This window comes from Acomys russatus, chromosome X (assembly GCF_903995435.1).
Source record: "Acomys russatus chromosome X, mAcoRus1.1, whole genome shotgun sequence".
Classification (NCBI taxonomy): Eukaryota; Metazoa; Chordata; class Mammalia; order Rodentia; family Muridae; genus Acomys; species Acomys russatus.
This window is the reverse complement of record NC_067169.1, coordinates 117481855-117508943: the sequence shown is the minus strand read 5'-3', so window position 1 is coordinate 117508943 and position 27089 is coordinate 117481855.

Below are 27089 nucleotides of genomic sequence, written 5' to 3'. Positions count from 1 at the left end.
TATGGCCTCTGGCCTCAGAGTCATTTTAATCTACCTAAAGCTCATGCTGCTCAAGAACTCATCACTCTGGCTGGCCTATGCCTTCAGAGTCATTGAGCTCCAGAAATCATAACCTAGGCTAGCCACTGCACTCAGAATCACTGTGATCCATAATTTACAACTCAGGCTGGCCACTGGCCTCAGAGTCACTGAGCTCCAAAACTCATCACTGAGGCACGATGCTGAATTCATCAGTTAGGATGGTCCTGGGTCTCAGAGTAATTGTCTTATAAAACACACAGGCAAGGCTGTCTGGTGGCCTCTAACAGGCTCATTGTTCTCTAGAATTGTTAACTCAGGCTGGCCACTGTCCTCAGGGTCACTGTGTCCAGACCTAATCACTCTGGCTGGCCTCTGGCTTCAGAGTCATTGAGCTCCAGAAATCATAATCCAGGCTAGCCTCTGGCCTTAGAGTCACTGTCTTCTAGAAATCACAACCCAGCCCAGCCACTAGACACAGAATCACTGTACTCCAGAAATCACAACCCAGACTGGATGCTGAATTTATTCCTTAGAAGAGTCTCTGGAATCATAGTAATTGTCTTCAAGAACACACTAGCCAGGCTGACTGCTGGTCTCTAGCTCAGGCTCATTTTATTCCAGAATTTGCAACTCATGCTTGTCACAGATCTCAGAGTCACTGTGTTCCAGAATGAATCACTTGGGTAGGCCAGGGGTCTCTGAGCCACAGTGCTCCTGAAACCACAACTCAGGCTGGAAGTAGCCTCAGTGTCACTGTGTGATTAGTTTAATCACTCATATTGGCTTCTGAACTCAGAGTTAATGATCTCCAGAAATCATAACCCAGGCTAGCCACTGGATTCAGAGTCAATGTTCTCCAGAATTCACAGTTCACGCTGGCCACTGGCCTCAGAGTCACTGAGTTCCAGAAATCATAACCCAGGCTAGCCACTGGACTCAGAGTCACTGTGATCCAGAATTCAAAACTCAGGCTGGCCACTGGCCTCAGAGTCCCTGAGCACCATAACTCATCAATGAGGCTGGACGGAGAATTCATCAGCTAGTATGGTCCCTGGTCTCAGAGTAATTGTCTTAGAGAACAAGGCAGTCTGATGGCCTATACCAAGGCTCATTGTTCCCTAGTATTGATTACTCAGGCTGGCCACTGTCCTCAGAGTCATTGTGTCCCGAACTAATCACTCAGGATGGCCTTTAGCTTCAGATTCACTGTACTCTAGAAATCACAACTCAAGTTGGTCACTAGATTCAGAGTCACTGTGATCCAGAATACTTAATTCAGGCTGGCCTCTGTTCCAGAGTCTCTGTACTCTAGAAATCCCTATTCAAGCTGGACACTGTCCTCAAAATCACTGGGCTCCTGAAAACATAATTCAGGCTGGCCACAGTCCTGAGAGTCACTGTACTACAGAACGTACAAACATTGATGGCCTCTGGCCTCAGAGTCACTATGACACAGAACTAACAAGTCAGGCTCTTCTCAGGCCTCAGACAAACTCTGCTCCAGAACTCATCAATCTGTCTGGCCTCTGGCCACAGAGTCACTGTCCTCCAGAAATCAAGACCCAGCCTGGCTACTGGACACAGAATCACTGTGCTCCAGAAATCACAACCAAGACTGGATGCTGAATTCATCTCTTAGGATGGTCTCTGGCCTCAGAGTAATTGTCTTTGAGAACACTTACACCACAGTGGCTTCTGCCCTCTAGCTGAGGCTCATTTTATTTCAAATTCACAAATCATGCTTGTCACAGCCCTCAGAATCACTGTGTTCCAAAATGAATCACTCAGGCAGACCAGTGGTCTCAGAGTCAAAGTGCTTCAGAAATCACAACTCAGGCTGGCAAGTGGCCTCAGTGTCACTGTGCCCAGAACTAATCACTCAGGCTGGCCTCTGACCTCAGAGTTACAGATCCCCAGAAATCATAACTCAGGCTGGCCAGTAGCCCCAGAATCACTTTACCCCAGAACACACAACCCAGACTAGCCTCTGGCACCAGAGTCACAGTACTCCTGAACACATCACTCAGGCTGGAATCTGACCTCAGAGTAACTGTACTCTAGAAATCACAACTCAGGTTGGTCACTAGCCTCAGAGTTCCAGTGACTTAGAAAACATAATTCAGGCTGGCCTCTGTTCCCAGAGTCTCTGTACTCTCGAAATCCCAACCAAGGCTAGACACTGTCTTCAAAATCACTGTGCTCCAGAAAACATAATTCAGGCTGGCCACTGTCCTGAGAGCCAATGTACTCCAGAACTCACATCCTAGCACTGCCTCTGGCATCAGAGTCATTCTGCTCTAGAAATAACAGGTCAGGTGGCTCTCAGGCCTCAGACACACTCTACTCCAGATCTTATCACTCTGGCTAGCCTATGGTCAGAGTCACTTAGCTCCAAAAATAACAACCCAGGCTAGAGACTGGAGAAAGAGACACTGTGCTCCACAGCTCAGAATTAAAGCTGGTTTCTGGCCTCTGAATCACTGTACTCCAAAAATCACAACATAATTTGCCTGTAGGATAGAGAGTCACTGTGCTCCCGAACTTATCCCTCAGGCTGGCCTCTGGACACAGAGTCACTATCCTCCTGTCATCACAACCCAGGCTGGGCACTGAACTTATCACATAGGATGGTCTCTGGCCTCTGAGTAATTTTCTTCAAAAACACACAAGCCAGGCTGGCTGCTGGCCTCTAGGCGAGTCTCATTGTACTCCAGAATCACAACTCAGGCTGGCAAGTGTCCTAAGAGTCACTGTGATCCCAAAAACATAATTCAGGCTTGCCCTTGTTTCCGGAGTCCCTGTCCATTAGAAATCACAACTCAGGATGGACACTGTATTCAAAATCGCGGTGCTCCAGAAACATAAATCAGGCTGCCCACTGTCCTGAGAGACAATGTACTCCAGAAGTTACAAGCCAGTATAACCTGTAACCTCAGAGTCACTTTGATCCAGAACTAACAACGCAGGCTGGTCCAGGCTTCAAACAAACTCTGCTCCAGAACTCATCACTCTGGCTGGCCTCTGGCTTCAGGGTGACTGATCTCAAGAAATTATAACCTAGGCTAGCCACTGGTTTCAGAGTCAGTCGGCTCCAGAATTGACAACTCAGTGTGGTCACTGGCCTCAGAGTCACTGAGCTCCAGAATTCAGAACACATGATGGCCTCTGGCCTCAGAGTGATCCAAAACTAACAACTCAGGCTGGTCTCAGGCCTTAGACTCACTCTGCTCCAGAACACATCACTCTGGCTTGTGTCTAGCCTCAGAGTCACTAACTCCAGATATCACAACTCAGGCTAGTCACTGGACTCATAGTCACTGTGCTCCAGAACTCAGAACTGAAGCTGGATTCTTGCCTCAGAGTCACTGTACTGCAGAAATCACAACACAGGCTGCAAGCTGGATGCTGTGTCACTGTGCTCCAGAACTCATCACCCAGGTTGCCTCTGAGAATAGGGTCACTCAGATCCAGAAATCACAACCCAGACTGGCTTCTGGCCTCATAGTCACTCTGCTCCAGAAAGAATCACTTAGGCAGGCCACTGTTCTAGAAGTCACAGTGCTTCAGAAATCACAACTCAGGCTGGCAACTGGTCTCAGAGTCACTGTGTCCAGAACTAATCACCCAGGCTGGCCTCTGACCTCAGAGTTACTGGACATCAGAAATCATCACTCAGGTTGCCCACTAGCCTCAGACTCACTATACACCTGAACTCACTACCCAGACTGGCCACTGGCCTCAGAGGCACTGTGCTCCATAATGTAGCATTCTGACTGGTCTCTTGATTTGAGTCACTCAGGCAAGCAAGCGGCTTCAGAGACTTGGTACTCTAGAACTCATCACTCAGGCTGGCCTCTGGCCGCAGTGTAATAGTACTACAGAAATCAAAACACAGGCCTCTGGCAGGATGCAGAGTCACTGTGCTCCCAAACTCATCACCCAGGCTGGACGCTGGCCTCAGTCACTGTGCTCTAGAAATCACAACTCAGGCTGTACACTGTCCTCAAAATCATTGTGCTCCAGAAAACATAATTCAGGCTGGCCACTGTCCTGAGAGTCACTGTACTCCAGAACACAGAACACAGGATGGCCTCTGGCCTCAGAGTGATCTAAAACTAACAACTCAGGCTGATATCAGGCCTTAGACTCACTCTGCTCCAGAACATATCACCCTGGCTTGTGTCTAGCCTCAGAGTCATTAAGTTCCAGAAATAACAACGAAGGCTAGCCACTGGGCTCAGAATCACTGTTCTCCAGATGTCAGAACTGAAGCTAGATTCTGGCCTCAGAGTCACTGTACTGCAGAAATCACAACACAGGCTGCCAGCTGGACACTGTGTCACTGTGCTCCAGAACTCATCACCGAGGCTGGTGTCTGGGCATGGAGTCAGTCAGATCCAGAAATCACAACACAGAATGGCCTCTGGCCTCTTAGTCACTGTGCTCCACAGCGAATCACTCAGAAAGGCCATTGTTCTCAGAGACACAGTGCTTCAGAAATCACAACTTAGGCTTGCAACTGGTCTCAGAGTCACTGTGTCCTGAACTAATCATTCAGGCTGGTCTCTGATCTCAGAGTTACTGGACTTCAGAAATCATCACTCAGGCTGGCCACTAGCCACAGAATCATTGTATACTTGAACTTACTACCCAGACTGGCCACTGGCCTCAGAGTTACTGTGCTCCGTAATGTAGCATTCTGGTTTGCCTCTTGGTTTGAGTCACTGTCCCATAGAAATGAGAACTCAGGCAAACAAGTGGATTCAGAGTCTAGGTACTCTAGAACTCATCACTCAGTTTGGCCTCTGGCCTCAGTGTAATAGTACTCCAGAAATCACTACACAGGCTTCTGGCAGAATGCAGAGTCACTGTGCTCCCAGACTCATCACCCAGACTGGCCACTGGTCTCAGAGTCACTGTACTCTAGAAATCACAACTCAGGCTGGACACTATCCTCAAAATCACTGGGATCCAGAAAATATGTTTCAGGCTGGCCACTGGCCTCAGAGTCACTGAGCCCCAGAAATCATAACCCAGGCTAGTCACTGGACTAGGAGCCACTGTGATCCAGAATTCAGAACTCAGGCTGGCCACTGGCTTCAGAGTCACTGAGCAACATAACTCATCACTGAGGCTGGATGCAGAATTCATCACTTAGTCCCTGGTTCCTGAGGAATTGTCTTAGAGAACAACAAGCCAGGCTGTCTGCTGGCCTCTAACTGAGGCTCCCTGTATGCTAGTATTCACAACTCAGGCTGGCCACTGTCCTCAGAGTCACTGTGTCCAGAAATAATAATTCAGCATAGCCTCCAGTCTCAGACTCAGTGTACTCCAGAAATCACAACTCAAGTTTGTCACTAGCCTCAGAGTCATTGTGATCCAGAAAAAATAATTCAGGCTGGTCTCTGTTCCCTGAGTCTCTATATTCTAGAAATCATAATTCAGGCTGTACACTGTCCTCAAAATGACTGAACTCCAGAAAACATAATTCAGACTGGCCACTGTCCTGAGAGTCACTGTACTCCAGAACATACAAACCTGGATGGCCTCTGGCCTCAGAGTTACTTTGACTCAGAGCTAACAAGTCAGGCTCGTCTCAGGACTCAGACACAATCTGCCCCAGAACTCATCACTCTGTCTGGCCTCTGGCCTCAGAGTCACTTAACTGCAGTAATCACAACCCAGGCTCACCCCTGGCCTCAGAGTCACTGTCCTCCAGAAATCAAAACCCAGCCTGGCCACTGGCCACAGAATCACTGTGCTCCAGAAATCACAACCCACACTGGATGCTGAATTCATTTCTTAGGATGGTCTCTGGCCTCAGAGTAATTGTCTTTGAGAACACACCAGCCAGGCTGGCTGCTGGCTTCTAGCCCAGGCCAATTTTACTCCAGAATTCACAACTCATGCTTGTCACAGGCCTCAGAGTCACTGTGATCCAGAACAAATCACTAAGACAGGCCAGTGGTCTCAGAGTCACTGTGGTCCCAAAATCACAACTCAGGCTGTGAATTGGTCTCAGTGTCACTGTGTCCAGAACTAATCACTCAGGATGACTTCTGGCCTCAGAGTCACTGTACACCAGAAATCACAACTCAAGTTGGTTACTAGCCTGAAAATCACTGGGCTCCAGAAAACACAATTCAGGCTGGCCACTGCTGAGAGTCACTCTACTGCAGAACTCACAACCCAGGATGGCCTCTGGCCTCAGAGTCACTTTGATCTATAAATAACCAGGCAGGCTTCTCTCAGGCCTCAGACACTTTGCTCCAGATCTTAGCACTCTGGCTAGCCTATGGTTAGAGTAACTGAGCTCCAAAAACAACAACCTAGGCTAGAGACTGGATACAGAGACACTGTGCACCACAGTTTAGAACTCAAGCTTGCTTCTGGCCTCTGAGTCACTGCACTCCAGAAATCATAAAACAGGTTGTCTGCAGGACACAGAATCACTGTGCAACCAAACTTATTACTCAAGTTGGCCTCTGGATGCAGACACACTATCCTCCTGTCATCACAACCCAGGCTGGGTGCTGTACTCATCACTTAGGATGGTCTCTGGCCTCTGAGTAATTTTCTTCAAGAACACAGAAGCCTGGCTGGCTGCTGGCCTCTAGCTGAGTCTCACTGTACTCCAGAAATCACAACTCAGGCTAACAACTGGCCTAAGAGTCACTATGATCCAGAAAATGTAACTCGGGCTGGCCTCTGTTCCTAGAGTCTCTGTCCTATAGAAATCACAAACCAGGCTGTATACTGTCCTCAAAATCACTGTGCTCCAGAGAACAGAATTCATGCTGGCCAATGTCCTGAGCGCCACTCACTGTACTCCAGAAGTCAGAATGCAGGATGGCCTCTGGACTCAGAGTGATCCAAAACTAACAATTCAGGCTAGTCTCAGGCCTTAGACTCACTCTGCTCCAGAACACATCACTTTGGCTTGTGTCAAGCCTTTGAGTCACTAAGCTCCAGAAATCACACCCAGGCTAGCCACTGGACTCAGACCCACTGTGATCCAGATCTCAGAAGTCAAGCTGGCATCTGGCCTCAGAGTCACTGTACTGCAGAAATCACAACACAGGCTGCCAGCTGGACGCTGTGTCACTGTGCTCCAGAACTCGTCACCTAGGCTGGCTTCTGGGCATAAAGTCACTCAGATCCAGAAATCACAACTTACACTGGCCTCTGTTCTCATAGTCACTGTGCTCCAGAATGAATCACTCAGGCAGGCCATTGTTCTCAGAGTCACAGTGCTCCAGAAATCACAACTCTGGCTGGCAACTAGTCTCAGAGTCACTGTGTCCAGAAACCATCACTCAGGCTGGCCCCTAGCCTAGAATCACTGTGCACCTCAACACACAACCCAGACTGGCCACTGGCCTCAGATGCACTGTGCTTCATAATATATCATTCTGACTGGCCTCTTGGTTTAAGTCACTGTCCACTAGAAATTAGAACTCAGGCAGGCAAGTGGATTCAGAGTCTTGGTAGTATAGAAATCACCACTTGGGCTGGCCTCTGGCCTCAGTGTAATAGTACTCCAGAAATCACAACACAGTCTTCCGGCAGGATGCAGAGTCACTGTGCTTCCGAACTCATCACCAAGGCTGGCTACTGGTCTCAGAGTCACTGTACTCTAGAAAGCACAACTCAGGCTGGACACTGTCCTCAAAATCACTGGGCTCCAGAAAATATATTTCAGGCTGGCCACAGTCCTGGGAGTCACTGTACTCCAGAACTTACAAACCTGGGTGGCCTCTGGCCTCAGAGACACTTTGACCCAGAACTAACATCTCAGGCAGGTCTCAGGCCTCAGACACACTCTGCTGCAGAACTCATCACTCTGTCTGGCCTCTGGCCTCAGAGCCACATAGATGCAGTAATCACAACCCAGGCTAACCTCTGGCCCCAGAGTCACTGTCCACTCAAAATCAAAACACAGCCTGGCCCCTGGACATATAATCACTGTGCTCCAGAAATCACAATGCAGGCTGCATGCTGAATTCATCCCTTAGAATGGTCCTTGGCATCAGAGTAATTGTCTTTGAGAACACACTAGCAAGGATGGCTGCTGGCTTCTAGCCCAGGCTCATTTTACTCCAGAATTCACAACTCATGCTTGTCATAGGCTTAGAGTCACTGTCTCAGGAAAAATCACTCAGGCAATCGAGTAGTTTCAAAGTCACAGTGCTCCAGAAACCACAACTCAGACTGGCCACTGGCATCAGTGTCACTGTGTCCAGAATTAATCACTCAGGCTGGCCTCAGACCTCAGAGTTACTGAATTCCAGAAATCATAACTCAGGCTTTCCACTGGCCCCAGAATCACTGTACCCCAGAACACACAACCCAGACTAGCCTCTGGCCTCAGAGTCACGGGACTCCAGAACTCATCACTCAGGCTGGACTCTGACCTAAGAGCAACTGTAGTCCAGGAATCCCAACTTAGGTTGTTTACTAGCCTCAGAGTTCTTGTGATGTAGAAAACCTATTTCAGGCTGGCACTGTTCCCAGAGTCACTGTACTCTAGAAATCACAACACAGCCTATACACTGTCCTCAAAATCACTGTTCTCAAGAAAACATAATACAAGCTGGCCACTGTCCTGAGAGTCACTCTACTCCAGAACTCACAACCCAGGATGGCCTTTGACTTTAGAGACACCTTGATCTAGAACTAACAAATCAGCCTGCTCTCAGGCCTCAGACACACTCTGCTCCAGATCTCATCACTCTGGGTAGCTTATGGTCAGAGTCACTGAGCTCCAGAAATAACAACCCAGGATAGAGACTGGATAAAGAGACACTGTTCTCCACAGCTAAGAACGCAAGCTGGCTTCTGGCCTTTGAGTGACAGTACTCCAGAAATCACAACACAGGTGGCCCGCAGGACACATTGTCACTGTGCTACTGAACTTATCACTCAGGCTGGCCTCTGGACAAAAATGCACTATCCTCCTGTCATCACAACCCAGGCCGGACACTGACCTCATCACTTAGGATGATCTCTGGCCTCTGCGTAATTTTCTTCGAGAACACATAAGCCAGGCTGGCTGCTGGCCTCTAGCAGCATCTCAATGTACTCCAGAAATCACAACTCAGGCTGGAAACTGGCCTTAGAGTCACTGTGATCCTGAAAACATAATTCAGGCTGGCCTCTGTTCCCAGAGTTTCTTTACTATTGAAATCACAACCCAGGCTGGACACTGTCCTCAAAATCACTGTGCTCCAGAAAACAAAAATCAGGCTGACCACAATCCTGAGAGACACTATACTCCAGAAGTTATAACCTAGTATGGCCTTTGGCCTCAGTCACTTAACTGCAGTAATCACAACCCAGGATAGCCTATGGTCTCAGAGTCACTGTCCTCCAGAAATCAAAACACAGCCTGGCCACTGGACACAGAATCACTGTGCTCCAGAAATCACAACCCAGTTGGATGCTGACCTCACCCCTTAGGATGGTCTCTGGCCTCAGAGTAATTGTCTTTGAGAACACACCATCCAGGACAGCTGCTGGCTTCTTGCCCAGGGATATTATACTCCAGGTTTCACAACTCATGCTTGTCACAGGCCTCAGAGTCACTGTGCTCCAGAACAAATCACTCAGACAGGGCAGTGGTCACAGGGTCACTGTGCTCCAGAAATCACAACTCAGGCTGGCAACTGGCCTCAGAATCACTGTGTCCAGAATTAATCTCTCAGGATGACTTCTTGACTCAGAGTCACTGTACTCCAGAAATCACAACTCAAGTTGGTTTCTAGCCTCAAAAGCACTGTGCTCCAGAAAATATAATTCAGGCTGGCCACTGTCCTGAGAGTTATTGTACTCCAGAAATCAGAACAAAGGATGGTCTCTGGCCTCAGAGTGATCCAAAACAAACAACTCAGGCTGGTCTCAACCTTAGACTCACTCTGCTCCAGAACACATCACTCTGGCTTGTTTCTACCCTCAGATTCACTAAGCTACAGAAATCACACCCAGGCTAGCTACTGAATTCAGAGTCACTGTGTTCAAGAAATCACAACTGAGGCCAGTTACTAGCCTCAAAATCACTAGCTTCCAAAAACACAATTCAGACTGGCCACTGCTGAGAGTCACTGTACTGCATAAGTAACAACCCAGGATGGCCTCTGGCCTTAGCATCACATTGACCTATAAATAACAAGGCAGGATACCCTCTGACCGCAGACACTCTGCTCCAGATCTTATCACTCTGGCTAGCCTATGGTCAGAGTCACTGAGCTCCAAAAATAACAACCCATGCTAGAGACTGGATACAGAGGCACTTTGCTCCACACCTCAGAATTGAAGCTGGCTTCTGGCCTCTGAGTCATTGCACTCCAGAAATCACAACACAAGTTGCCCGAAGGATTCAGAGTCACTATGACCAAACTTATCATACAGGCTGGCCTCTGCAAAAAGAGTCACTATCGTCCTGTCATCACAACCCAGGCTGGGCACTGTACTCATCATTTAGGATAGTCTCTGGCCTGTGAGTAATTTTGCTTGAGAACACACAAGCCAGGCTGGCTGCTGGCCACGAGCCAAGTGTCATTGTATGTTAGAATTCACAACTCAGGCTAGCAATTGGCCTTAGAATCACTGTGATCCCGAAAATGTAATTCAGGCTGGCCTCTGTTCCCAGAGTCTCTTTATGCTAGAAGTCACAAACAAGGCTGTACCCTATCCTCAAAATCACTAGGTTCCAGAAAACATAATTCAGGCTGGCCACTATCCTGAGAATCACTGTACTCCAGAACTCAGAAGGCAGGATGGCCTCTGGACTCAGAGTGATCAAAAACTAACAACTCAGGCTGGTCTCAGGCCTAAGACTCACTCTGATCCAGAACACATCATTCTGGCTTATGTCTAGCCCCAGATTTCACTAAGCTCCAGAAATCACACCCAGGCTAGCCACTGGACTCAGACCCACTGTTATCCAGATCTCAGAAGTGAAGCTGGCTACTGGCCTCAGAGTCACTGTAGTGCAGAACTCACAACACAGGCTGCAAGCTGGATGCTGTGTCACTGTGCTCCAGAACTCATCACCCAGGCTGACATCTGGGCATAAAGTCATTCAGATCCAGAAATCACAACCCAGACTGGCTTCTGGCCTCATAGTCACTGTACTACAGAATGAATCACTCAGGCAGGCCATTGTTCTCAGAGTCACAGTGCACCAGAAATCACAACTCAGGCTGGGAACTGGTCTCAGAGTCACTGTGTCCAGAACTAATCATTCAGGCTTGCCTCTGACCTCAGAGTTACTGGACTACAGAAATCATCACTCTGGCTGGCCTCAGATTCACTCTGCACCTAAACACACAACTCAGACTGGCCACTGGCCTCGAGGCACTGCGTTCCATAATGTAGCATTCTGGCTGGCCTCTTAGTTTGAGTCACTGTCCACTAGAAATTAGGACTCAGGCAGGCAACTGGCTTCGGAGTCATGCTGCTCCAGAACTCACCACTCGGGCTGGACTCTGGTCTCAGTGTAATAGTACTCCAGAAATCACAACACAGAACCCCAGCAGGATACAGAGTCACTGTGCTTTGGAACTCATCACACAGGCTGGCCACAGGCCTCAGAGTTACTGTACTCTAGAAATCACAACTGGGGCTGGACACTGTCCTCAAAATCACTGGGCTCCACAAAATATATTTCAGGCTGGCCACTGGACTCAGAGTCACTGAGCTCCAGAAATAAAACCCAGGCTAGCCACTGGACTTAATGTAATTGTGGTCCAGAATTTAGAACTCAGGCTAGCCACTGGCTTCAGAGTCACTGAGCACCATAACTCGTCACTGAGGCTGGAAGCAGAATTCATCACTTACGATGGTCCCTGGGTCCAGAGGAATTGTCTCAGAGAACACACAAGCAACAGAGTCTGCTGGCCTCTAACTAAGGCTCCTTGTACTCTAGAATTGATAACTCAGGCTGGCCAATGGCCTCAGAGTCACTGTGTCCAGAACTAATCACACAGGTTGGCCACAGGCCTCAGAGTCACTGTACTCCAGAAATCACAACTCAAGTTGGTCACTAGTCTCAGAGTGACTGTGATCCAGAAAACATAATTCAGGCTGGTCTCTGTTCCCAGAGTCTCTGTACTCTAGAAATGACCACTCAGGCTGGACACTGTCCTCAAAATCACTGGGCTCCAAAAAAGATAACGCAGGCTGGCCAGAGTCCTGAGAGTCACTGTACTCCAGAACTAATAAACCTGAATAGCCTCTGGCCTCAGAGTCACTATGACCTAGAGCCACCAAGTGAGGCTGGACTCAGGCCTCAGACACACTCTGCTCCAGAACTCATCACTCTGTCTGGCCTCTGGGCTCAGAGTCACTGTTCTCCAAAAATCAAAACCCAGCCTGTCCACTGGACACAGAATCATTGTGCTCCAGTAATCACAACCAGGCTAGATGCTGAATTCATCCCTTAAGATGGTCTTTGGCCTCAGAGTCATTGTCTTCGAGAACACTCAAGCCAGGATGGCTTCTGGCCTCTAGCTGAGGTTCATTGTACTCCAGAATTCACAATTTATGCTTGTCATAATCCTGAGAGTCACTGTGCTCCAGAATGAATCAGTCAGGCTGTACAGTGGTCTCAGAGTCACAGTGCTCCAGAAATCACAATTCAGGCTGGCCACTGGCCTCAGTGTCACTGTTTCCAGAACTAATAACTCAGGATGGCCTCTGACCTCAGGTTTACCGAATTCCAGAAATCATAACTCAGGCTTCCCACTGGCTCCAGAATCACTGTACCCCAGAACACACAACCCAGACTAGCCTCTGGCCTCAGAGTCACGGGACTCCAGAACTCATCACTCAGGCTGGACTCTGACCTAAGAGCAACTGTAGTCCAGGAATCCCAACTCAGGTTGTTTACTAGCCTCAGAGTTCCTGTGATCTGGAAAACATAGTTCAGGCTGGCACTGTTCCCAGAGCCACTGAACTCTAGAAATCACAACACAGGCTATACATTGTCCTCAAAATCACTGTTCTCAAGAAAATCTAATACAAGCTGGCCACTGTCCTGAGAGTCACTCTATTTTCCAGAATTCACCACCCAGGATTGCCACTGGCCACAGAATCACTTAGATCCCAAAATCACAACCCAGTCTGGCCTCTGTCATCAGAGTCACTGTCCTCTAGAAATCACAACCCAGGCCGGATATGGAACTCATCACTTAGGATGGTCTCTGGCCTCAGAGTAATTGTCTTAGAGAACACACAAGCCAGAATGACTACTGGCCACTAGCTGAGTCTCATTGTACTCCGGTATTCACCACTTAAGCTGGCCATGGGCCCCAGAGTCACTGTGCTCCAGAACGAATCATTCAGGCAGGCCAGTGGTTTCAGAGTCACAGTGCTCCAGAAATCACAACTCAGGCTGGCAACAGGCCTCAGAGTTTCTGTGTCCAGAACTAATCACTCAGCCTGGCCTCTGTCCTCAGAGTCACTGAGCTTGAGAAATTACAACACAAGGCAGCCACTGTACTTAGAGACCCTGAGCTCCAGAACTCAGAACTCAAGCTTGCTTCTGGCCATATTGTCACTGTACTCAAGAAAACACAACCCAGCCTGGCTTCTGACCTCAGAGTCACTGTACTCCAGAAATCACATCTCAGCTTGGTCACTAGCATCATAGTGAGTGTGATCCAGAAAGCTTAATTCAGACTGGCCTCTCTTCCCAGAGTCTCTATACTGTAGATATCACAAACCAGGCTGGATACTGTCCTCAAAATCACTGTGCTCCAGAACACATAAATCAGGCTGGCCGCTGTCCTGAGAGACACTGTACTCCTGAAGTTACAACTCATTATGGTCTCTGGCCACAGAGTCAATTTGATCCAGAACTAACAACTCAGACTGGTCCCAGGCCCCAAACAAACTCAGCTTAAGGACTTATCACTCTGGCTGGCCTCTGGCCTCAAAGTTTCCGCACTCCACAAATCACAATACAGGCTAGCCACTGGACTCAGAATCACTGTGCTCCAGAACTCAGAATTCAAGGTGATTTCTGTTCTCAGATTCACTGTATTCAAGAATTCACAACTCAGAATGGCTACCGCCTTCAGAGTCATTGTCCTCTAGAAATCACAACTCAGGCTGGACACTGTCCTCAAAATCACTGGGCTCTAGAAAATATATATTCAGGTTGGCCACTGACCTCAGAGTCACTGAGCTCCAGAAATCATAACCCAGGCTAGCCACTGGACTCAGAGTCACTGTGATCCAGAATTCAGAACTCAGGCTGTCCACTGGCTTCAGAGTCACTGAGCACATTAACTCATCACTGAGGTTGGATGCAGAATTCATCACTTAGTCCCTGGTTCCCAAGGAATTGTCTTAGAGAACAACAAGCCAGGCTGTCTGCTGGCCTCTAACTGAGGCTCTCTGTACTCTAGTATTCACAACTCAGTCTGGCCACTGTCCGCAGAGTCATGGTGTCTAGTACTAATCATTTAGGATGGCCTCTGGTCTCAGAGACAGTGTACTCAAGAAATCACAACTCAAGTTGGTTATTAGCCTCGGAGTCATTGTGATCCATAAAACATAATTCAGGCTGGTCTCTGTTCCCAGAGTCTCTGTGCTCTAGAAATCACAACTCAGGCTGGACATTGTCCTCAAAATCACTGGGCTCCAAAAAACATAATTCAGACTGGCCACAGTCCTGAGGGTCACTGTACTCCAGAACTTACACCCTGGATAGCCTCTCACCTCAAGTCACTTTGACCCAGAACTAACAAGTCAGGCTGGTCTCAGGACTCAGACTCACTTTGCTACAGAACTCATCACTCTGGCTGGCCTCTGGCCTCAGAGTCACTTAGCTGCAGTAACTGCAACCCAGGTTAGCCTTTGGCCTCAGAGTCACTGTCCTCCTGAAATCAAAACCCAGCCTGGCCACTGGACACAGAATCACTGTGCTCCAGAAATCACAACCCAGGCTTTCGCTTAACTCATCCCTTAGGATGGTCTCTGGCCTCAGAGTAATTGTCTTTGAGAACACACCTGCCAGGCTGTCGGCTGGCTTCTAGCCCAGGCAAATTTTACTCCAGAATTCACAACTCATGCTCGTCACAGGCCCCAGAGTCAGTGTGCTCCAGAACAAATCACTCAGACAGGCCAGTGGTCTCAGAGTCACTGTGCTCCAGAAATCACACTTAGGCTGTCAACTGCCTCAGAGTAACTGTGTCCAGAACTAATCACTCAGGATTGCGTCAGAGTCACTGTACTCTAGAAATCACAACTCAAGTTGGTTACTAGCCTCAAAATCACTGGGCTCCAGAAAACACAATTCAGGCTGGCCACTGCTGAGAGTCACTGTACTGCAGAACTCACAACCCAGGTAGGCCTCTGGCTTCAGAGTCACTTTGATCTATAAATAACAAGGCCGGATTCTCTCAGGCTTCAGACACACTCTCCTCCAGATCTTATCACACTAGCTAGCCTATTTTCAGAGTCACTGAGCTCCAGAAATAACAACGCAGGCTAGACACTGGATACAGGGACACTGTGCTTCACAGCTCAGAACTCAAGCTGGCTTCTGGCCTCTGTGTCACTGCATTCCAGAAATCACAACACAAGTTGCCCACAGGACACAAAGTCACTGTGCGGCCGAACTTATTACGCAGGCTGGCCTCTGGACACCGAGTCACTATCCTGTCATTACAACCCAGGCTGGGCACTGTACTCATCACTTAGGATGGTCTCTGGCCTCCAAGTAATTGTATTAGAGAACACACAAGCCACACTGACTGCTGGCCTCTAGCCGAATCTCATTGTACTCCAGAAATCACAACTCAGGCTCGCAACTGGCCTTAGAGTCACTGTGATCCCGAAAATGTAATTCAGGCTGACCTCTGATCCCAGACACTCTGTACTATAGAAATCACAAAACAGGCTGTACACTGTCCTCAAAATCACTGTGCTCTAAAAAACATAATTCAGGCTGGCCTCTGTACTCTAGAAATCACAACTCAGGCTGGACACTGTCCTCAAAATCACTGGGTTCCAGAAAACATAATTCAGGCTGGCCACTGTCCTGAGAGTCACTGTACTCCAGAACTTATTAACCTGGATGGCCTCTGGACTCAGAGTCACTATGACCTAGAACAAACAAGTCAGGCTGGTCTCAGGCCTCAGACACACTCTGCTCTAGACCTCATCATTCTGGCTGACCTCTGGCCTCAGATTCACTTAGCTGCAGTAATCACAACCCAGGCTAGCCTGTGGCCTCAGAGTCACTGTCCTCCAGAAATCAAAACCCAGCCTGGCCACTGGACACAGAATCACTGTGCTCCAGAAATCACAACACAGGCTGGATGCTGAACTCACCCTTTAGGATGGTCTCTGGCCTCAGAATACTTGTCTTTGAGAACACACCAGCCAGGCTGGCTGCTGGCTTCTTGCCCAGGCTCATTTTACTCCAGAATTCACAACTCATGCTTGTCACAGGCCTCAGATACACTCTGCTCCAGATCTCATCACTCTGTCTAGCCTATGGTCAGAACCACTGAGCTCAAGAAATCATAACCCAGGCTAGCCACCAGACTCAGAGTCACTGTGATCCAGAATTCACAAATCAGACTGGCCAATGGCCTCAGAATCAATGAGCTCCAGAAATCATCACTGAGGCTGGACACAGAATTTATCACTTAGGATGGTCCATGGTCTCAGAGTAATTGTCTTAGATAACAATCAAGCCAGGCTGTCTGCTGGCATCTAACCGAGGCTCCCCGTACTCTAGTATTCACAACTCAGGCTGGTCACTGGCCTGTGTCACTGTGTCTAGAACTAATCACTCAGGATGACCTCTGGCCTCAGAGTCAGTGTACTTCAGAAATCACAACTCAAGTTGGTCACTAGCTTCAGAGTCACTGTGATCCAGAAAACATAATTCAGGCTGGACTCTGTTCCCAGAGTCTCTGTACTCTAGAAATGACAACTTGGGCTGGACACTGTCCTCAAAATCACTGGGCTCCAGAAAACATAACGCAGGCTGGCCACACTCCTGAGAGTCACTGTACTCCAGAAATTACAATCCTGGATGGCTTCTGGCCTCAGAGTCACTTTGACCCAGAAGTAAGAAGTCAGGCTGGTCTCAGGCCTCAGACACACTCTGCTCCAGAACTCCTCACTCTGTCTGGCCTCTAGCCTCAGAGTCACTTAGCTGCAGTAATCACAACCCAGGCTAGCCTCTGGCCTGAGAAGCACTGCCCTCCAGAAATCAAAACCCAGACTGGCCACTGGACACAGAAACACTGTGCTCCAGAAATTACAGCCCAGGCTGGATGATGAATTCGTCCCTTACGATGGTCTCTGGACTCAGAGTAATTGTCCTCAAGAACACACCAGCCAGGTGGCTGCTGGCTTCTAGCGCAGGCTCATTTTACTCCAGAATTCACAACTTATGCTTGTCACAGGCCTCAGAGTAACTGTGCTCCAGAACAAATCACTCAGCCAGGCCATTGTTCTCAGAGTCACAGTGCTTCAGAAATCACTACTCAGGCTGGCAACTGGTCTCAGATTCACTGTGTCCTGAACTAATCACTCAGGCTGGCTTCTGATCTCAGAGTTACTGGACTTCAGAAATCTTCACTCAGGCTGTCCACTAGTGTCAGAATCACTGTGCACCTGAATACACAACCCAGACTGGCCACTGGCCTCAGGGCCTAGTGCTCCATAATGTAGCATTCTGGCTGGCCTCTTGGTAGGAGTCACTCAGGCAGGCAAGTGGCTTCAGAGTATTGGTACTCTAGAACTCACCACTCGGGCTGGACTCGGGTCTCAGTGTAATAGTACTCCAGAAATCACAACACAGTCTTTCGGCAGGATGCAGAGTCACTGTGCTCCCGAACTCATCACCCAGGCTGGCCACTGGCCTCAGAGTCAGAGTACTCTAGAAAGCACAACTCAGGCTGTACACTGTCCTCAAAATCACTGGGATCAAGAAAATATATCAGGTTGGCCACTGACCTCAGAGTCACTGAGCTCCAGAAATCATAACCCAGGCTAGCTACAGGACTCAGAGTCACTGTGATCCAGAATTCAGAACTCAGGCTGGCCACTGGCTTCAGAGTCACTGAGCACCATAACTCATCACTGAGGCTGGATGCAGAATTTATCACTTAGTCCCTGGTTACATAGGAATTGTCTTAGAAAACACACAAGCAAGGCTGTCTGCTGGCCTCTAATCGAGGCTCCCTGTACTCTAGTTTTCACAACTCAGGCTGGCCACTGTCCTCAGAGTCACTGTGTCCAGTACTAATCATTCAGGATGGCCTCTGGCCTCAGAGTCAGTGCATTCCAGAAATCACAACTCAAGTTGGTCACTGTATCAGAGTCACTGTGATCCAAAAAACATAATTCAGGCTGGTCTCTGTTCCCAGAGTCTCTGTACTATAGAAATCACAACTCAGGTTGTACACTGTCCTCAAAATCACTGTGCTCCAAAAAACATAATTCAGGGTGGCCACTGTCCTGAGAGTCACTGTACTCCAGAACATATAAACCTTGATGGCCTCTGGGCTCAGAATCACTTTGACCCAGACTAACAAGTCAGGCTCGTCTCAGGCCCCAGAAACATTCACCCCACAATATATCACTCTGTCTGGCCTCTGGCCTCAGAGTCACATAGCTGCAGTAATCAGAACCCAGACTAGCCTCTGGCCTCAGAGTCACTGTCCTCCACAAATCAAAATCCAGCCTGGCTACTGGACACAGAATCACTGTGCTCCAGAAATCACAATCCAGGCTTTTTGCTGAATTTGTCCCTCACGATGGTTGCAGGCCTCAGAGTAATTGTCCTCAAAAACACACCAGCCAGGTTGGATGCTGGCTTCTAGCCCAGGCTCATTTTACTCCAGAATTCACAACTCATGCTTGTCACTGGCCTCAGAGTCACTGTGCTCCAGAACAAATCACTCAGACAGGCCAGTGGTCTCAGAGTCACTGTGCTCCTGAAATCACAACTCAGACTGGCAACTGGCCTCAGTGTCACTGTGTACAGAACTAATCACTCAGGATGAATTCTGGCCTCAGAGTCACTGAACTCCAGAAATCACAACTCAAGTTGGTTACTAGCCTCAAAATCACTGTGCTCCAGAAAACACACTTCAGGCTGGCCACTGCTGAGAGTCACTGTACTGCAGAACTCACAACCCAGGATGGCCTCTGACCTCAGAGTCACTTTGATCTATAAATAACAAGGCAGGATGCTCTCAGGCCTCAGACACTCTGCTCCAGTTCTTATCACTCTGGCTAGCCTATGGTCAGAGTCACTGAGCTCCAAAAATAACATCCCAGGCTAGAGACTGGATACAGAGACACTGCTCCATAGCTCAGAACTGAAGCTGGCTTCTGGCCTCTGAGTCACTGCACTCCAGAAATCACAATACAGGTTGCCCGCAGGACATAGAGTCACTGTGTGACCAAACTTATCATTCAGGCTGGCCTGTGCAGACAGAGTCATTATCCTCCCGTCATCACAACCCAGGCTGGGCACTGTACTCCTCACTTAGGATGGTCTCTGGCCTCTGAATAATTTTCTTCGAGAACATACAAACCAGGCTGGCTGCTGGCCATGAGCCGAGTCTCATTGTACTCCAGAAATCATGACTCAGGCTAAAAATGGCCTTAGAGTCACTGTGATCCCAAAATGTAATTCAGGCTGGCCTCTGTTCCTAGACTCCCTCTACTACAGAAATTACAAACCAGGCTGTACTCTGTCCTCAAAATCACTGTGCTGCAGAAAACATAATTCAGGCTGGCCACTGTTCCGAGAGACACTTACTCCAGAACTCAGAATGCAGATGATTCAAAACTAACAACTCAGGCTGGTCTCAGGCCTTAGACTCACTCTGCTGCAGAATACATCACTCTGGCTTGTGTCTAGCCTCAGAGTCAATAAGCTCCAGAAATCACCACCCAGGCTAGCCACTGGCCTCAGAGTCACTGTGCTCCAGACCTCAGAAGTGAAGCTAGATTCTGGCCTCAGAGTCACTGTACTGCAGAAATCACAACACAGGCTGCCAGCTGGATGCTGTGTCACTGTGCTCCAGAACTCATCACCCAGGCTGGCCTCTGGGCATAGAGTCACTCAGATGCAGAAAGCACAACCCAGACTGGCCTCTGGCCTCATAGTCATTGTGCTCCAGAATGAATTATTCAGACAGGCCATTGTTCTCAGAGTCACGGTGCTTCAGAAATCACAACTTAGGCTTGCAACTGGTCTCAGAGTCACTGTGTCCTGAACAAATCACTCAGGCTGGCCTCTGACCTCAGAGTTACTGGACTTCAGAAATCATCACTCAGGCTTGCCACTAGCGTCAGAATCACTCTGCACCTGAACACACAACCCAGACTGGCCACTGGCCTCAGAGGCACTGTGCTCCATAGTGTAGCATTCTGGCTGGCCTCTTAGTTTGAGTCACTGTCCACTAGAAATTAGAACTCAGGCAGGCAAGTGGCTTCAGAATCTTGGTACTCTAGAACTCGTCACTCGGGCTGGACTCTGGCCTCAGTGTAATAGTACTCCAGAAATCACAACACAGGCTTCCAGCAGGATGCAGAGTCACTGTGCTTCTGAACTCATCACCCAGGCTGGCCACTGGCCTCAGAGTCACTATACTCTAGAAATCACAACTGAGGCTGACCACTGTCCTCAAAATCACTGGGCTCCACAAAATATATTTCAGGCTAGCCACTGGCCTCAGAGTCACTGAGCTACAGAAATCATAACCCAGGTTAGCCACTGGACTCAGAGTCACTGTGATCCAGAATTGAGAACTCAGGCTGGCCACTGGCTTCAGAGTCACTGAGTGCCTTAACTCATCACTGATGCTGGATGCAGAATTCATCACTTAGGATTGTGCCTGGTTCCATAGGAATTGTCTTAGAGAACAGACAAGCAAGGCAGTCTGTTTACCTCTAACCAAGGCGTATTGTACTCTAGAATTGATAACTCAGGTTGGCCAATGGCCTCAGAGTCACTGTGACCAGCACTAATCACACTGTCTGCCACTGGCCTCAGAGTCATTGTGATCCAGCAAACATAATTCAGGCTGGCCTCTGTTCCCAGAGTCTCTGTAATCTAGAAATCACAACTCAGTCTGGACACTGTTTCAAAATCACTGGTTTCCAGAGATCATAATTCAGGCTGGCCACAGTCCTGAGAGTCACTATACTCCAGAACTTGTAAACCTGGAGGCCTCTGGCCTCAGAGTCATTTTGACCCAGAACGGACATGTCAGGCTGGTCTCAGTCCTCAGGCACACTCTGCTCTAGAACTCATAACTGTGGCTGGAATCTGGCCTCAGAGTCACTTACCTGCAGTAATCACAACCCAGGCTAGCCTCTGGCCTCAGAGTCACTGTCCTCCACAAATGAAAACCCAGCCTGGCAACTGGACACAGAATCACTGTGCTCTAGAAATCACAACCCAGGCTGGATGCTGGATTCATCCCTTAGGATGATCTCTGGCCTCAGAGTAATTGTCTTTGAGAACACACCAGCCAGGCTGGCTGCTGGCTTCTAGCCCAGGCACATTTTACTCCAGAATTCACAACTCATGTTTACCACAGGCCTCAGAGTCACTGTGCTCCAGAACAAATCACTCAGACAGGCCAGTGGTCTCAGAGTCACTGTGCTCCCGAAACCACAACTCATGATGGCAACTGGCCTCAGTGTCACTCTACCCAGAACTAATCACTCTGGATGACTTCTGGCCTCAGAGTCACTGTACTCCAGAAATCACAACTCAAGTTGGTTACTAGCCTCAAAATTACTGTGCTCCAGAAAACACAATTCAGGCTGGCCACTGATGAGAGTCACTGTACTGCAGAACTCACAACCCAGGATGGCCTCTGGCCTCAGAGTCACTTTGATCTATAAATAACAAGGCAGGATGCTCTCAGGCCTCAGACACTCTGCTCCAGTTCTTATCACTCTGGCTAGCCTATGGTCAGAGTCACTGAGCTCCAGAAATAACAACCCAAGCTAGAGACTGGATACAGAGACACTGAACTCCACAGCTAAGAACTGAAGCTGGCTTCTGGCTTTTGAGTCACTGCACTCCAGAAATCACAACACAAGTTGCCTGCAGGACATGGAGTCACTGTGTGACCAAACTTATCATTCAGGCTGGCCTCTGGACAAAGAGTCATTATCCTCCTGTCATCACAACCCAGGCTGGGCACTGTACTCATCACTTAGGATGGTCTCTGGCCTCTGAATAATTTTCTTTAAGAACACACAATCCAGGGTTGCTGCTGGCCATGAGCCGAGTCTTATTGTACTCCAGAAATCACATCTCAGATTGGTCACTAGCATCATAGTGACTGTGATCCAGAAAGCACAATTCAGGATGGCCCCTCTTCCCAGAGTCTCTGTACTATGGATATCACAACCCAGGCTAGACACTGTCTTCAAAATCACAGTACTCCAGAAAACTTAAATGAGGCTGGCCACTGTCCTGAGAGAAACTGTACTCCTGGAGTTACAACTAAGTATGGCCTCTGGCCTCAGAGTCACTTTGATCCAGAACTAATAACTCAAGGTGGTCCCAGGCCCCAAACAAACTCAGCTGCAGAACTTATCAAGCTGGCTGGCAACTGGCCTCAGATTTTCTGAGCTCCACAAATCACAATACAGGCTAGACACTGGACTCAGAATCACTGTGCTCTAGAACTCAGAAGTCCAGCTGCCTTCTCTCCTTAGATTCACTGTACTCAAGAATTCACAACTCAGAATGGCCACTGGCCTCAGAGTCATTGTCCTCTAGAAATCACAACCTAGGCCAGACACAACTCATCACTTAGGATGGTCTCTGGCTTCAGTTTAATTGTCTTGGAGAACAAACATGCCAGGATTGCTCCTGGCCTCTATCTGAGTCTCCTTGTACTCTCGAATTCACAACGCAGGGTGGCCACTGGCCTCAGAGTCACTGTGGTCCAGAATGAATCATTCAGGCAAGCCAGTGGTCCTAGAGTCACAGTGCTCCAGAAATCACAACTCAGGCTGGTAACTGACCGCAGAGTCACTCTATCCAGAACTAATCACCTGGGCTGGCCTTTGACCTCAGAGTTACTGAACTTCAGAATTCATTACTCAGGCTGGCCTCTGCTCTCAGAGGCAGTGTGTTACATAATGCAGCACACTGGCTGGCCTCTTGGCTCAGAGTCACTATGCCCTAGAAATCAGAACCCAAGCTGGCCACTGACCTCAGGAGTCACGGTACTCTAGAACTCATCACTAAACTGGCCGCTGGCCTCAGAGTAACTGTACTCCAGAAATCAAACCTAAAGTTGGTCACAAGCATCAGAGTCACTCATCCAGAACTAATCACTCAGGCTGGCCTCTTACCTCAGAGTTACCGAATTCTAGAAATCATAACTCAGGCTTTCCACTGGCCTGAGAATCACTGTACCCCAGAACACACAACCCAGACTAGCCTCTGGCCTCAGAGTCAGGGTACTCCAGAACTCATCACTTAAGCAGGACTCTGACCTCAGAGCAACTGTAGTCCAGAAATCCCAACTCAGGTTCTTTATAAGCCTCAGAGTTCCTGTGATCTAGAAAACCTATTTCAGGCTGGCACTGTTCCCAGAGTCACTGTACTCTAGAAATCACAACACAGGCTATACATTGTCCTCAAAATCACTGTTTTCAAGAAAACATAATACAAGCTGGCCACTGTCCTGAGAGTCACTCTACTCCAGAACTTACAACCCAGCATGGCCTTTGGCCTAAAAGTCATTCTGTCTAGAACTAACAATTCAGGCTGTTCTCAAGCCTCAGACACACTCTGTTCCAGATCCCATCACTCTGGCTAGCCTATGGTCAGAGTCACTGAGCTCCAGAAATAACAACCCATGCTGGAAACTGGATACAGGGACACTGTGCTCCATAGCTCAGACCTCAAGTTGGCTTCTGGCCACTGAGTCACAGTACTCCAGAAATCACAACACAAGTTGCCTGCAGGAACAGAGTCACTGTGCGACTGAACTTATCATTCAGGCTAGCCTCTGGACACAAAGTCACTATCCTCCTGTCATCACAACCCAGGCTGGGCACTGACCTCATACTTAGGATGGTCTCTGGCCTCTGAGTAATTCTCTTGGAGAACACACAAGCCAGGCAGGCTGCTGGCAATGAGCCGAGTCTCATTGTACTCCAGAATCACGGCTCAGGCTAAAAATGGCCATAGAGTCACTGTGATCCTGAAAATGTAATTCAGGCTGGCCTCTGTTCTCAGAGTCTCTCTACTATAGAAATCACAAACCAGGCTGTACACTGTCCTCAAAATCACTGTGCTCCAGAAAACATAATTCAGGCTGGCCACTGTTCTGAGAGTCATGTCCTCCAGAACTCAGAGTGCAGGATGGCCTCTAGCCTCAGAGTGATCCAAAACTAACAACTCAGGCTGGTCTCAGGCCTTAGACTCACTCTGCTCCAGAACACATCACTCTGGCATGTGTCTAGCCTCAGAGTCACTAAGCACCAGAAACCACAACCCAGGCTAGCCACTGGACTCAGAGTCACTATGCTACAGATCTCAGAAGTGAAGCTGGCTACTGGCCTCAGAGTCTCTGTACTGCAGAAATCACAACACAGGCTGCCAGCTGGACGCAGTGTCACTGTGCTCCAGAACTTATCACCCAGGCTGGTCAGGGCATAGAGTCACTCAGATGCAGAAATCACAACCCAGACTGGCTTCTGGCCTCATAGTGAGAGTGCTCCAGAAGGAATTACTCAGGCAGGCAAGTAGTCAAAGAGTCACAGTGCTTCAGATATCACAAAAGGTGGGCAACTGGTCTCAGAGTCACTGTGTCCAGAACTAATCACTCAGGCTGGTCTCTGACCTCAGAGTTACTGGACTTCAGAAATCATCACTCTGGCTGGCCACTAGCCTCAGATTCACTCTGCACCTGAACACACAACTCAGACTGGCCACTGGCCTCGAGGCACTGTGCTCCATAATGTAGCATTCTGGCTGGCTTCTTGGTTTGAGTCATTGTCCACTAGAAATTAGGACTCAGGCAGGCAAGTGGCTTCAGAGTCATGCTGCTCCAGAACTCACCACTCGGGCTGGACTCTGATCTCAGTGTAATAGTACTCCAGAAATCACAACACAGGCTTCTGGCAGGATGCAGAGTCACTGTGCTTCCGAACTCATTACCCAGGCTGGCCACTGGACTCAGAGTCACTATACTCTAGAAATCACAACTCAGGCTGGACACTGTCCTCAAACTCACTGGGATCCACAAAATATATTCCAGGCTGGCCACTGGCCTCAGAATCACTGAGTTCCAGAAATCATAACTCAGGCTAGCCACTGGACTCAGAGTCACTGTGATCCAGAATTCAGAACTCAGGCTGGCCACTGGCTTCAGAGTCACTGAGCACATTAACTCATCACTGAGGCTGTAAGCAGAATTCATCACTTAGGATGGTCCCTGGCCCCAGAGGAATTGTCTTAGAGAACACACAAGCAAGGCAGTCACCTGACCTCCAACCAAGGCTTATTGTACTCTAGAATTGATAACTCAGTCTGGCCTCTGGCCTCAAAGTCACTGTGTCCAGAACTAATCACACAGGAGGGCCACTGGCCTCAGAGTCACTTTGATCCAGAAAACATAATTCAGGCTGGACTTTGTTCCCAGAGTCTCTGTAATCTAGAAATCATAACTCAGGCTGTACACAGTCCTCAAAATCACTGGGTTCCAGACGACATAATTCAGACTGGCTACACTCCTGAGAGCCACTTTACTCCAGAACCTATAAACCTGGATGGCCCCTGGCCTCAGAGTCACTATGACACAGAACGAACAAGTCAGGCTGATCTTAGGCCTCAGACACACTCTGCTCTAGAACTCATCACTCTGGCTGGCCTCTGGCCTCAGAGTCACTGTCCTCAACAAATCAAAACCCAGCCTGACCACTGGACGCAGAATCACTGTGCTCCAGAAATCACAACCTAGGCTGGATGATGAATTCATCCCTTAGGATGGTCTCTGGCCTCAGAGTAATTGTCTTTGAGAACATACCAGCCAGGCTGGCTACTAGCTTCTAGCCCAGGCACATTTTACTCCAGAATTCACATCTCATGCTTGTCACAGGCCTCAGAGTCACCGTGCTCCAGAACAAATCACTCAGACAGGCCAGTGGTCTCAGAGTCATTGTGCTCCAGAAAACACAACTCAGGCTGGCAACTGGCCTCGGTGTCACTGTACCCAGAACTAAATACTCAGGATAACTTCTGGCCTCAGAGTCACTGAACTCTAGAAATTACAACGCAAGTTGGTTACTAGCCTCAAAATCACTGTTCTCCAGAAAACACAATTCAGGCTGGCCACCACTGAGAGTCACTGTACTCAGAACTCAAAACCCAGAATGGGTTTGGCCTCAGATTCACTTTGATCTATAAATAACCAGGCAGGATGCTCTCAGGCCTCAGACACTCTGCTCCTGATCTTATCACTCTGGTTAACCTCTGGTCAGAGTCACTGAGCTCCAAAAATAACAACCCAGGCTAGAGACTGGATACAGAGACAGTGTGCACCACAGCTCAGAACTGAAGCTGGCTTCTGGCCTCTGTGTCACCACTCCAGAAATCACAATACAGTGGCCTGCAAGACACAGAGTCACTGTGTGACCAAACTTATCATTCAGGCTGGCCTCTGGACAAAGAGTCACTATCCTCCTGTCATCACAACCCAGGCTGGGCACTGTACTCATCACTTAGGATGGTCTTTGGCCTCTGAGTAATTTTCTTCGAGAACACACAAGCCAGACTGGCTGCTGGCCTCGAGCTGAGTCTCACTGTACTCCAGAAATCACAACACAGGATGGCAACTGGCCTTAGAGTCACTGTGATCTCAAAAATGTAATTCAGGCTGGTCTCGGGTCTCAGAGTCTCTGCACTATAGAAATCACAACACAGGCTGCCAGCTGGACACTGTGGCACTGTGCTCCAGAACACATCACCCAGGCTGGCCTCTGGGCACCCCGTCACTCAGATACTGAAATCACAACTCAGACAGACCTCTGTCCTCATAGTCACT